Genomic DNA, 11,639 nt, shown 5'->3' with positions numbered 1-11,639 from the left:
AACAGATTGGCTAGACCAGGATTAAACTACTAATTTTATTTTGTTAAATATAAACCTTGAGATTTTGATATTTCTGCATCTCAGACCTCACAGAAATGTCACATATCTACTCCAAGAGCAGGTAATGGAAGAGAAGAAATACAGGAGTCATTATTCAAATGTTTTAGGCCACAATTAAATGAGTTTGGAACTCCGTTGTATAATTTGTCTCAGTCATCCTTCAGTTTTCTTACAGCAACCTGAGTTCTGGTCACATCATCCTGTGGGATGTAAAGCTCTCCTGCTGTCACTGCAGCAGGCTCGGGTCTGGAATGAAAATCTCTCTCTCTACAGAAACGTGCAGATAGCTGCCAGTGTTGGCCCCTACAATGGCTGTAAGGTGAAGGTGTGTGGGGCTGAAACCAAACCAAACCTTTACCTTGTCTTGTTCTAGAGGAGAACCAGCGTGAGCTGCTTCAGAACAATGGGCTGCCACTCATGATTCAGGTATTGACAGAGTCTCAGGACAAGGAACTCATCAAAGCTGCTACTTTTGTGCTGCAGAACTGCAAACAAATGAGTAAGCTTGCTGTGACTGCTTTAAAAAGGAGAGGGATTGTTTCCATCTCCGTGTTCTGCTGATTCCCCAAGGGATTTTAACAGTGGCAGCTTTGTAATTCTGTGTACTCCAAAAGATGTTTGTTTTCTGCACAGAAAGTTGCCTTTTTGTCATCAAGAACTGACTTAGGCAGAAAAAAGGGAAGTAAAAATTCCAAGAGTGTTGCAAAAATGCATTTGTGAAACCTCTCCACGTAGGGCCAGTTCTTAAAGCTTTCCCATCTCTAAATGGTGTGGAAAATACAAACATTGTCATTTAACACCCACTGGATACTCTCTTCCTGGGGATGTACCACTAGAAGGAGAGAATAAACCAGGAGATAATCAAGCCCAAAATCACTGTGTCTGCATTAATTTCTAATATTAAGAAATCTTGATCTTTTTATTCTAAAATAGGATGTATTTTTGGGTCCCCTGTTTTAGTTTTTTATTACTTATGTGTACAATCCCTCCCATGAAACACAGAGACCTTGTCCCCTAATCTCCAGCATGTGGAGGGTGTGCAGTTGGTAATTAGGAAAAACAAACAGGTATCTACATTTCTGTGCTGCAAGCACAACTGAGAGGTTTGTGTCAGATTGAGGAGGTGTGGAGATTGGTAGTGTCCATTAATATGGAATTGTTTTTTTAAAAAAGCAGAGACTCATACTGGTGAAGAACCCAGAATTAATTCAATGAAAAAGCTTTTTTTTTCCCACGGCATCATTGTGAAAACAGTTTATAGGAACTATAGTTGTAAGCTCACCTCTTGTAACTGCAGAGTATATTTCAAGTATGTTGACATTTATGTATAAATCTAAATTTTATAAAAATTGGTTTTTTGCATTAAATTATTGGGGCTGTCCCTCAGCATACTAAAATATAATAAATACTTTAAAAATGTTACTTGATAAAATTTTAAATATTAATGTTGTTTTGTATTTTATAAAGCTGAACAGTTGTCTCTGAATTTATATGATAACTCTTTAAATGTGAACAATGCAGAAGAATTGGATGTGCAAGTCAGAAAAAGATGTTTGCAAGACTACTGGAAGAAAGCAAAAGAAATTTTACACAGAAGAAACTCAATTGAAAAACAGGATGATGAGGTTGGCCTACTTACCAAAATAGTATAAAACTAACCACATCTTTCCAGAGTTTAAGGAGAAAATGAAAGTAAATCCTTTAGATAATTTCCATGTGAGCAAAAATCCCAGGAAAAAACGTTGGATTTGTGTGAAACTACAACCTGCAACTTTTATCAGTACTGCAGATCAGACTGAGTTGCAGGTGTGCAGAGAATGGAGGCATCCGTATTGTGGGAAGTATTCTTGTTTATTGTAACCCCAGATTTTCTATGAGATAGAAAAAGAAGTTGAGTTAATTTTTAATTGCTGGACATTCAAACCCATAATTTTAATATTTGGATGCATGAAATGCTCAGGGTTGTAAAGCTGTGGGAACTGATTTGCTGATCTGCCCCAAAGGGTGGATATTGTACATTCACTGGAATAAACATACAGCAGAACACTCAACATGACAACGTCAGGGGCAGAGCTCAAACTCCATCCTATTTCAAAAAGCAAGAGCAGCACACCTTTCAAATAAGGATAACCCTTTTGGGCATACTTTATATGACTTCCATCTCTTCTTTCTCCTTCTAGAATGATTCTTCTGAAAAAAAAAATCAGTTTTTTTTGGAGAGGAACTGTCTGCACTAAATGGGAAGATGTGAATTAGCATCTTCAGCTTTTAAAGGGAAACAACTGTTCTTGTGTATGTTCCAGGAAATCCATCTTTATTAAGATGGATTTAAGATGGATTTGATACTGCATACTTCCAGCCACTTAACACTGATTTAAATTACTGGGCTTTGAAACAGTGAATAATTCCCCCTGATCTCAGTGGAAACTTGAAGTGATCAGTGATGACTGCTCCCAAAGAGCCTATTCCCCATTTTATCCCAGAATGCCCAGAAATGAACCATATTAAACTGACTCATTCAGTGTGGCTCTAGAATGCTAGTGCTCTACATGGAGAAATATTTGGCCCTGACATAGGTGCCTTTATCACCACATTTTAAGCTTTCATAAATACTAACAGAGAGACTCTTCAGAAAGCACCAAAGTAAAGTCAGTAGTTCAAGCAACAATCTCCTTTGAAAATCAGTGCAATTTTTTTTAACTGAGTGTTTTAGTGTGCTTTTCTTGCCTGTGTAATTTTCTGCAAATTGCAATTTAAGTATTTTCCTTTTCCTTTTCCTTTTCCTTTTCCTTTTCCTTTTCCTTTTTCTTTTTCTTTTCCCTTTCCCTTCCTTCAGAATGTGTTAGTAGTAGAGGTAGGTAATGACTGAAGGAGTTGTGGAATGATACAGATTTTTTTTTCTCCCTTCTTTTCAAAATAATACATACTACATATAATAATTAAGTATGTTACTGTGCTGCCAGGTTGGTATGTTCTCATTTAATCCACTGACAGTCTGGTTTTCCTTTCCAACTTGAAGGATTGTTATAATAATTATTGTTTTATCTCTTTCAGGACATTATTGAGACTGGTAGAACAATGAAAGCTCTGCTTTCAAAAATAAAAGACAAGAAACCAACGATAGTAAAAGGTATATACCTGTAAGGTACAAGGATAAAGCCCCTAACTGACATCTTCAAATCATTTGGGTCAATAGGCAGTGTATGCTGACAGGTGCTTGTTTGGCTTGAAGTTTGGAGTGGGAGGAAGCAAATGCAGGAAGTAATCCTTATCCAGCTGCTGAAAAATTAAGTGTTTCTTAAAGTGGGAAATTTACCTGTGCACTACCATCTTCACTGCTCAAATTAATAAAAAAAGGTTTTATGGCTCTTTCCATGTAGTCCATGAAGTCTGATGCATTCCCTGTTTCTTACTTTATGTTTGAAGGAAATTCATCTCTTTCCATAGGTTTTCTAACACCACCTCAGTTGCCTCAATACTAGAATGACAGCACTCTGAAGATTTCTTAATACCCTCAACCATAGAGGTTTTCAGAATCTGAGTCTGTCAGCCCTGGGAAGATGACTTCAAGTAGCATTCTAGATCTGCTTTTAGTAGATCTCTAAAGAAATTGTGTGGAACATCCCTGTGTCTGTCAAGTAACCACAATGCTCTATAAAAACAGTTGCTTTAAGCATCAGTTATCCAGACAGTCCTTCTAGTGACTGTCCAGGAGGTTCTTAGTTTCTTCTGAAGTGCACAGGCAAAGCAAGAATAGATGTAATTTTGCAGAAGAAATTGTCCTTTTCTCCCTCCCTCCCCACTAAAATCATTACTGGCCACTTGGACATGCTTCCCCCTCTGTGCTGTTTGAGTGTGCTGAGGCATTGCTGCATGGAAGGGCGAAGATCTGAGACACGGGATTGAAGGGAACTGAATACAAAGTGGAGCCACTTGGACAGAAAGATCAGAGCCTTTGCTTCTCCCTCCACTTCAAGGCTGAACGCTGCTCCTTTCTGTGCAATCATCTCACTGTTTTCATTTAAGTGAATGATTTTAGACGCTTATGGGGAGGTGTGGGAGAATGGAAGTCTAGAGCTTAGGGCAAGGCATTTTAAAAACCAACCTTCTCTGCTCTGCCTTACAGCCTGCTCCTTAAAACGACATGTCAGAATCCAGGAAACAGACCAGACTGTAAGTATCGTGGTTTTCTCAGGTTTTTTTTTGGTTTTTTTTTTCTGTATTTTCCAAAGCAGTCCTGCAACTTCAATTCAGGCAGCACATCTGACAGCTGGCACATAACTTTCATGAAGGTCAAGAGAAATGGGGAGAAACCACATAAACAGCTAATGAACAGCTATGCTATCCTGAGACCTCGTGACCACCTTGTTTTTTTCCCCTGGTTGGCCTGAGTGCAGGTTTAGCTATTTGATATACAAATTTAGATAGCAGAAACAGATCAAACCTTAACTATGTTTGGCTTTGCTTTGACCCTAGAGGGCATTTGTTTTGACTTCACATTATTAAACTTGCCTTGTTTCCAAACTGAAAAGTCCTACTGAATCACAGTTCATCTACTTTCACTCAAGTAAAATCTCACTCCTTGTGTCCTCTCCCAGGACTAACTCATAACTAGGTTTTAAACAATTATTTTGTTAATAAAAATCATTCTCTTAACACCTTCATTATATTACTGACTCATGGGAATGGTTTAGATTCTAACCTCTGTCATCAATTTACAGCTCAGATTTTAAGAAAGCACCCTGAAGGAGATGATGCCTATTACTCTCAGCTCAAGTATGTGTTGAATACCAACTGTGCATTTCAAAGCTACTTACACCACTGAAGTATAAAAAGAACTGTATTTTCTTACAGATACTGGCTTTGAAATTCCAGATAAATTTGTGGTTGGATATGCTCTTGACACTAATGAAAAATTAAGTGTAATGCAATATAGATGCATAAGAAATGTTTGTGCTTTTTATAATTCTACTCCACAAGTCTCATGGCTCAGCCATGCTGCAGGACATCCTGAAGCCCCAGGATGGTGAGCAGCGTACAATCTGTGGCCCCATCTGAAAATGAAATCACTTGTCATTTGACTTGAATTGGATATTTGTCTGTCTCAGCTCAATCCTATGTTGCTCTTCTGTCACCAGGTCTTCAAAGCGGCCGTGCAGGCACTCTGTGTGAAGGTTTGCCACACACTCATGGATAACATGGCTGTAAGATCTCTCTTCCCTTATTCCATTACAGCTTCCTTAGGCTGCACAGAGTAGTAGACTTAGAAACATCATAAACTAAGAGGGTTGGTCTTTTTTCCCTCCTTTGTTTCCAAAAGTACTTTCTTAATTCTGATAAACTCAGAAAGTTTTTCCTTTCTAAGTCTTTCTACTAAGACAAACCAGTTCTGCTGAAGACACAGTCAATCTGTGCTATTGCTCAGCAGCAGGAGGTGTATGCAGTAATTTAACAAACCTAAGTTCTTTAGAATATATAATCCTATATATTACAGATAAACTTGGAAAGAATATTAGAATCTCAAGTTTACTGCAAGGAAACTTGCAACAATTACGGTTCTAGCGTGTTTTTATTAAAATGTTTGGAATATAACTGAAAATCAGTCTTGCATTTCATTCGAAGATAGAGGTTGATAAATATTGTAGGTTGGTTTTTCTTTTTTTTCCTTTTAGCACATCTGTGTTCTGAAAGAGAATGCAAAAGAGAAATACAGGATATCATAATGTCAGTCTTCTGGAGCACTAATTCCTGGCTGCTGATTAGGTGATAAACCATTACACCAGGAAATTACTTCTGCTCCTTGTGTGTCCCTAAGAACCAGAAGCTACCTGTTACTGTCCAGGACCTGCAGCTCGCTGATTCCCACTTGTACTATGCGCTGAACACCAACTGTTGAGACCCTGGGTTTTTCCCGTCGCGAAGGTGCAGCCCGGAGCTGGGGCCGAGGGTCTGGCAACGAGGAGCGTTGCCAGCGTGCACGTCACGTTCCGCGCCCCGGAGCGGATTCCTCCCCCTCCGCCCGGGGACCGGGGGGGCACCAGGGCTGGAAGGAGCGGGGATCGAGGCCCCCCCGACGTCACCGCCCCCGGCCCGGCCCCGACGATCGGGTGCTGCGGTTGCCGGGGAACCGCGGGCGCGGCCACAGCGGCTGTGACGGCGCCGCCGCCTCAGTTGCCGCAGAGCGCGCTCCGCGGTAGTTGTTCGCAGCCTGGGCTCGCGCAACGGCTGCGCTCAGCGATTTGACAAGTGACTTGTTCACAGGACATTGTGAGCTTTGGTCTCTGAACTCGCGAGCATTGGTCTCTGCGAGGGTGTACTGAATTTCATTTGAAGGTAAAGATTGACTGAAGTTGTACTTTTTGGTTTTGTCACATTTGTGCTCGGAAAGAGAATTCCAAAGGGAAATACAGGATGGGATAAGGCCAGTCTTCTGGCACAGCAGTTCAGTGGCATGTACAGCTGAGTGGATGCACTATATGGTCTACAGATTGTGCCTTTTTTTTTTTTTTTTTTTCACTGAAGAAATGCAGAATTTACTAAATGTACTATTCTATACCTTTTTTTCCTATAGCGATTACTTAAAGGTGCTTAAAGGTGAATGAGTTCTGTTCAAGTTTCAGTGGGTTGTTATGATCCAGTTATTAAAATTATTAGGGAGATGCCCCTGAATTAAGGTGCAAACAAGACCAATGTGCCAAAGTCAATAGTCTGGATTTTATGTAACAGTAAATGTGAAGAAGAGAGAGAGAGAGAAATAGAGAAGGGGGTTGGGGAGGGGAAGAGAAATATAGAGTGACAGTTTAAATAGAAAGTAGAAAGTATCACCATCGCATGGATCTCACTGGCATACCATTAAATCCTCTTCTGGTCTTCTCTGTGGTGAGGTGTCACAAAACATGAGACTCCAATGGATTAATGCAGATTTGGGCAAGGTGGGACTGCCCAGGTAGCTCCCTAGGGCGGGGCAAGTTGGACTCTGTCTCTTGCTACTTTCAAATAATATAAAATCTTTAGCACCAGTATACCCCTTTGAGCCTGCTGTGAATTGGGTTGTGGATTTTCAGATCTGTTGTGTTCCTTTGCATGCCATGCAGTCATCTGGTGCAAGGCCTCAGGAATGGCTCTGGGGGCACTCTGGAGGTCTTTGATGGGTTCTGACACCCCCTCAGCTGCCCCTGATGGGAATGTCCCCTGGATGTGGCCTTCTGGGGCTGGGGGGTTTTAGAGCTGAGCCAGTTTGTCTGAGGGAGGATGGGTGTCCACTGCCCCTTACCAGAGGTTGTGCCACACCCCAAAATTTCCTCCTTCCCCCTCTGTTGATGGGAGGTTTGTGTGCAAACCTGGCCTCAGCAGACGAGTCTGTGGCTATGACTTCCCCCAGCCTGAAGGCAGACAGAGCTGATTTTCAGGACAGCTGCTGCGTTTGGCTTTGTTGTGGATACATTTTTCTCCGTTAGCCTTGTTTAGTTCTCCCCAGACCTGCGATAACAGGACAATAGTGTCACCTTGATCTTGTCTCAAGTTCCCTTAGGTGGCTTAACTCACAGTGCCAAGTTCCAGTCAGGAGGCATTTTCAGGGAGGGCTGGGCTTCAGTGGTCTCAGCTTCTTTATTCAGTTTTGTCAGAATGGGCAAAAAGTCCTTTATAACAAAATTTAAGCCATTAGCCATAACATTCCAGTCTCTCACAAGTCCTGTGAGGAGCAGCTGAGAGAGCAGAGATGGTTTAGCCTAAAGAAGAGGAGGCCCACTCTAGCTATTTTTAGGTAATATTTAAGCTGCAGCTTTGTCTGTGCCAACTATTATTAATGTTCAGCTCTTTAGCTCCAGGTTTCAGTACGATCCATCTTTGAATTGCACAACATAGCCATATAGTTCAAATAAAGTCCAACTAGAGGCCTAAAAACACTAGCTACTTATGCCAAACAAGCACTCAACTACTTTCAAATAATATAAAATTTTTAGCACCAGTCTATCCCTTGAATCTGCCATGAATTGGGTTCTGGATTTTCAGAGTTCCATTGTTGTTCCTTCCAGTTTTGTTGAGGCATTGTCGCTCATCTGCGACATCCTCCCTTCAAAATGGCGTCTGGATTGCAAAAGAAGACACCAACACCTCGTCTTTTGACCCGGGAAATGCTGAAATCTTTTACTGTAAGTACCCACTGGAAACTGCCCTGGTGTCCCTGCTCTCCCTGCCCCTGTTGTCCAGCAGCACTGTGAAGCTGCAGACCCCCTCCCCAGCTCTTTGTGCCGTGCTGCTGTTGCTGGGGGCTGTCCTGGTGCAGTAGGGAACGCTGTGGGATGTGTCGGGGCAGTGGAAGCCCTCAGCATGGGCTTCTTTCCCTCTCCTTTGCCACAGGAATTCCTTCTGTCAGGATGGGCCCTCACCTGTGCTGCTCTGACCATCCTGCCCTTGGGCACCTGGGCATTTGGGGGGAAAGCTCAAACTCTGCCCAAAGCCCTGAGAGCCACGGCTGGTCCCAGCTGGAAGAGCTTCCAAAGCAGCTGTTCTCTCCCAGCTCCTGTGTGGGCACAGATCCAGCCCTGCAGGCAGCACTGGAGCCAGGGCCACAAAGGTCCCTTGCTGTCTGCAGCTCACTTGGCTGAAGATGTCCCACTGCTGAGGCTCTGTCAAGGAGATGCCTCTGTTTTCTTCTGTGGAGGGCTCTGTCAGCCCAGACAGAGAAAACAATTAATAGAACTAAAACTTGGACACATTCCCGTGCACCTCACTCTTGGTACGCCTTTGTTTTCTTGCATCTCTTGGACTCAGCCAGCAGTGCTGTCTCCTCACTGTGAGTTCTGAGTGTTGTGCAGGGATGGAGTTCAGGCAGTTCTGAGAGCTCCTCCCCACTCTCTGGAAAGGTCACTGCCTCAGTCCAATGGAACGCAAGAGGAAACAAATGCCCAAAGAGCAGAAATCCCCAACCATGTCCCATCCAATCATGGAGAGACTAACGGGACAGAGCCATGTGGTTGGAATATGTGTATTGCACTCTGTATTATTAATTTATTGGTGCTAGGTATTTCAGCAGGAAACTTCCAGGGCTTCCAGAACTGTCCTAGTGGCTGTGATCACAAGTTATTCACCAGTGCCACTTGTTCAAGAAAAGCCTTTCTGGACAAGCACATCTCTGAGGCTCTAGCTGGTGTATTTTTGCCTTTCAGCTGCTTCCCTCTAAGTTCCTGAGGGAGAAGCTTCTCGGCACAAAGAAGGAGGCCAACACTGGGAAGAGTATGCTGCCCAGAATTGGCCCACTTCAAGACACAAGTGAGGCTCGTCAAAAGGTAGCCTTTTCCTGCTCTTTTCCTTTCTGTTTAACATAAAGTTTGAAGAGGGTATGTGCTTCTGACAGGCTTGCCTCCAGGAAAATACCTCAGTGTGCAGGGCCTGTTGTCATTGCAAACTGCCAAGAGTCCTGATCTGCACTAAGCAAAACAAATAATCTCTGCTGAGGCTGCTGGGGTGTGCTGGAGTGTAGCTGCCATTGCTAACAGGGACACATTGCTGGGGACACAAAGGGACAACATTGCCATTTGCCATTCTCCTGCTGAAATAGCCTCCTCTTGCTTTGGTATGGTCACCATCAAATGCTCGGGACCACAAGATTCCCTCCAGAGTGGCAGCATTGACCTTTGAAGGCCGAGGACCTGTAGGAATTACTTTGGATTTAACAAAATGAATTAATTGCATTAATACTTGGAGTTGGAACAATGTGTTGGGACCTGGATGGGGTGTTAGATTTTGCAGGCTGCCAGGTGTAGAGGGGACTGGCCCTGGGCAGAGGGGAATGGATGTACTTTATCTGGATCAGTGCCTACTTAGAGGTGTGTTTAAATCTGCTTTTCTGGCAGTACTGGCTCAGTATAAAGCACAGTCCAGAGGGGTGGGGGACTGAGGTGGGCTGTTGAGCAGGAAATTGGCAGCAAGAGACGCATAACACACAGGAAATTGGCAGCTTGAGACATGTAACACACTGGTTAAGGATTGCCCTGGAGAGGGGCGTTGTGAGCACTTCAGGGAAGAGCACAACTGAGGGACAGTGTGCTGCAGCCACTCCCTTCGGCAGAATGTGTCTGCTGTGCAGTCACACGGGAGACCTGCTGGTGTCCCTGCAGTGACAGCAGTGTGGCTGGAGCAGGCAGACAAAGCAGGGGAGAGTTTTCTCAAAGCAATGTCTCTGCTCCAGAAGCATTTGCTGTTGTTGTCATGTCATTCCAGACGTGCCTCTACAATGGTATCAAATAAGATAGCAATAATTCCAAGAAAGCACCCATTTAAAGCTCATGGAAAAAGGAAATACCAACTCTACTTTGACCCAAGTTGCTGAGAAAACAACTGAACCTTATCCTCATTCAGCATTCACCTCATCCTCATTCAGCATTCACCTCACTTGTCTTTTTATTTTTGCGTTTCCCTGTGTTTGAAACACACTAATTTTTAAGTAAATTAAAGGGGACAAAATCATTGAAGCAAAAGAAAACAGTTTATTAGTAACTACTCAGCTGAGCCAGGTGTGTCTCCCTCGTGGAGAGCCAAGCACGCACACACCCTCCGAGAAAATGGCAATCTTTCTGTGCCCTTTACACCCGGCTGGGGCGGTCCCTGTCCCCTTTCCCATTGGATGTGTACTCAGGTGCTTCCATCCTCTACTGACCACCAACTTTTCTGTCCCCTCCCCTCTCGTCCTACTCCCTTTTGGTCAGGTCTTCAATCCCGTCCCTCTCACTGCAACACCCAACAAATCAACCTGAACAAATCCAACCACAAACAACACATGAAACCAACAAATTCCATTCTTTTGCTTAATAACATTTTGGCTTCAGCAAAAATCACCTCATCTCTCACACCTCCTCTGGTACCGTTCTCTTCCTACTGATGTCTAAGTTCTAGAGCAAAAAAGGTGTTTGCAGTTGTGTGGGCCTGGGTTTCCCTGTCTCAGAGTAAAGGACATCCCAGAATTGTTTCCCATGGAGTCTCCTGTAAATCCATGGGTTTTACTTACTCCATGAGTGCTCAGTCAGTGCCCCAGAGCTCTGTGACCACATGGGCACAGGGCTGTGCTTAAGGGAAGTGCTGCCTGGCATTGTGGAGAAAGAAACCTGGAGAAATACATGCCGAAGGAGCAGCTTGGCTTGAGCCTGCTCTAAGCTGATCAAGCAGTTCTCAATCAGCTCAGAGCAGAGGTTCGTGAGCTACTGTTTGCCCAGTATGGGCTGGGCAGATGTGCTCCCCAGAGTCTGTACTTTACTGGGGAGCGGTGTAAGGGATCCTTCATGAACCTTCCTCCCAGCAGCTGAACCTCTCCATGCTCTCCCTTTCCTCTCCAGTTGTTGTCAGGTCCTCCGAAACAGAGCTTGCTTGGGGTTTCCCCATCAGAGATGGTATTTCAGAACTTCGTCCCTCATGAGGTCTCTGAAATGGTGCTGTCTCTCATTAATAAGAACAAGGTAAGTGCTGGCACCTGGAGCTTTAACACTGTGCTGGAAGAGAACAGTGGTGTAATTTCCATAGTGTACAGCAAAGCAAGTTCTCTGCTACAGCACATGCAGAAGAAAATGTCTCAGCACCTTTAT

Source organism: Haemorhous mexicanus, chromosome 12 (genome assembly GCF_027477595.1).
Source record: "Haemorhous mexicanus isolate bHaeMex1 chromosome 12, bHaeMex1.pri, whole genome shotgun sequence".
In the NCBI taxonomy this organism is placed as follows: domain Eukaryota; kingdom Metazoa; phylum Chordata; class Aves; order Passeriformes; family Fringillidae; genus Haemorhous; species Haemorhous mexicanus.
The sequence above is the reverse complement of the archived record's forward strand: the minus strand, read 5'-3'. Positions refer to the sequence as shown.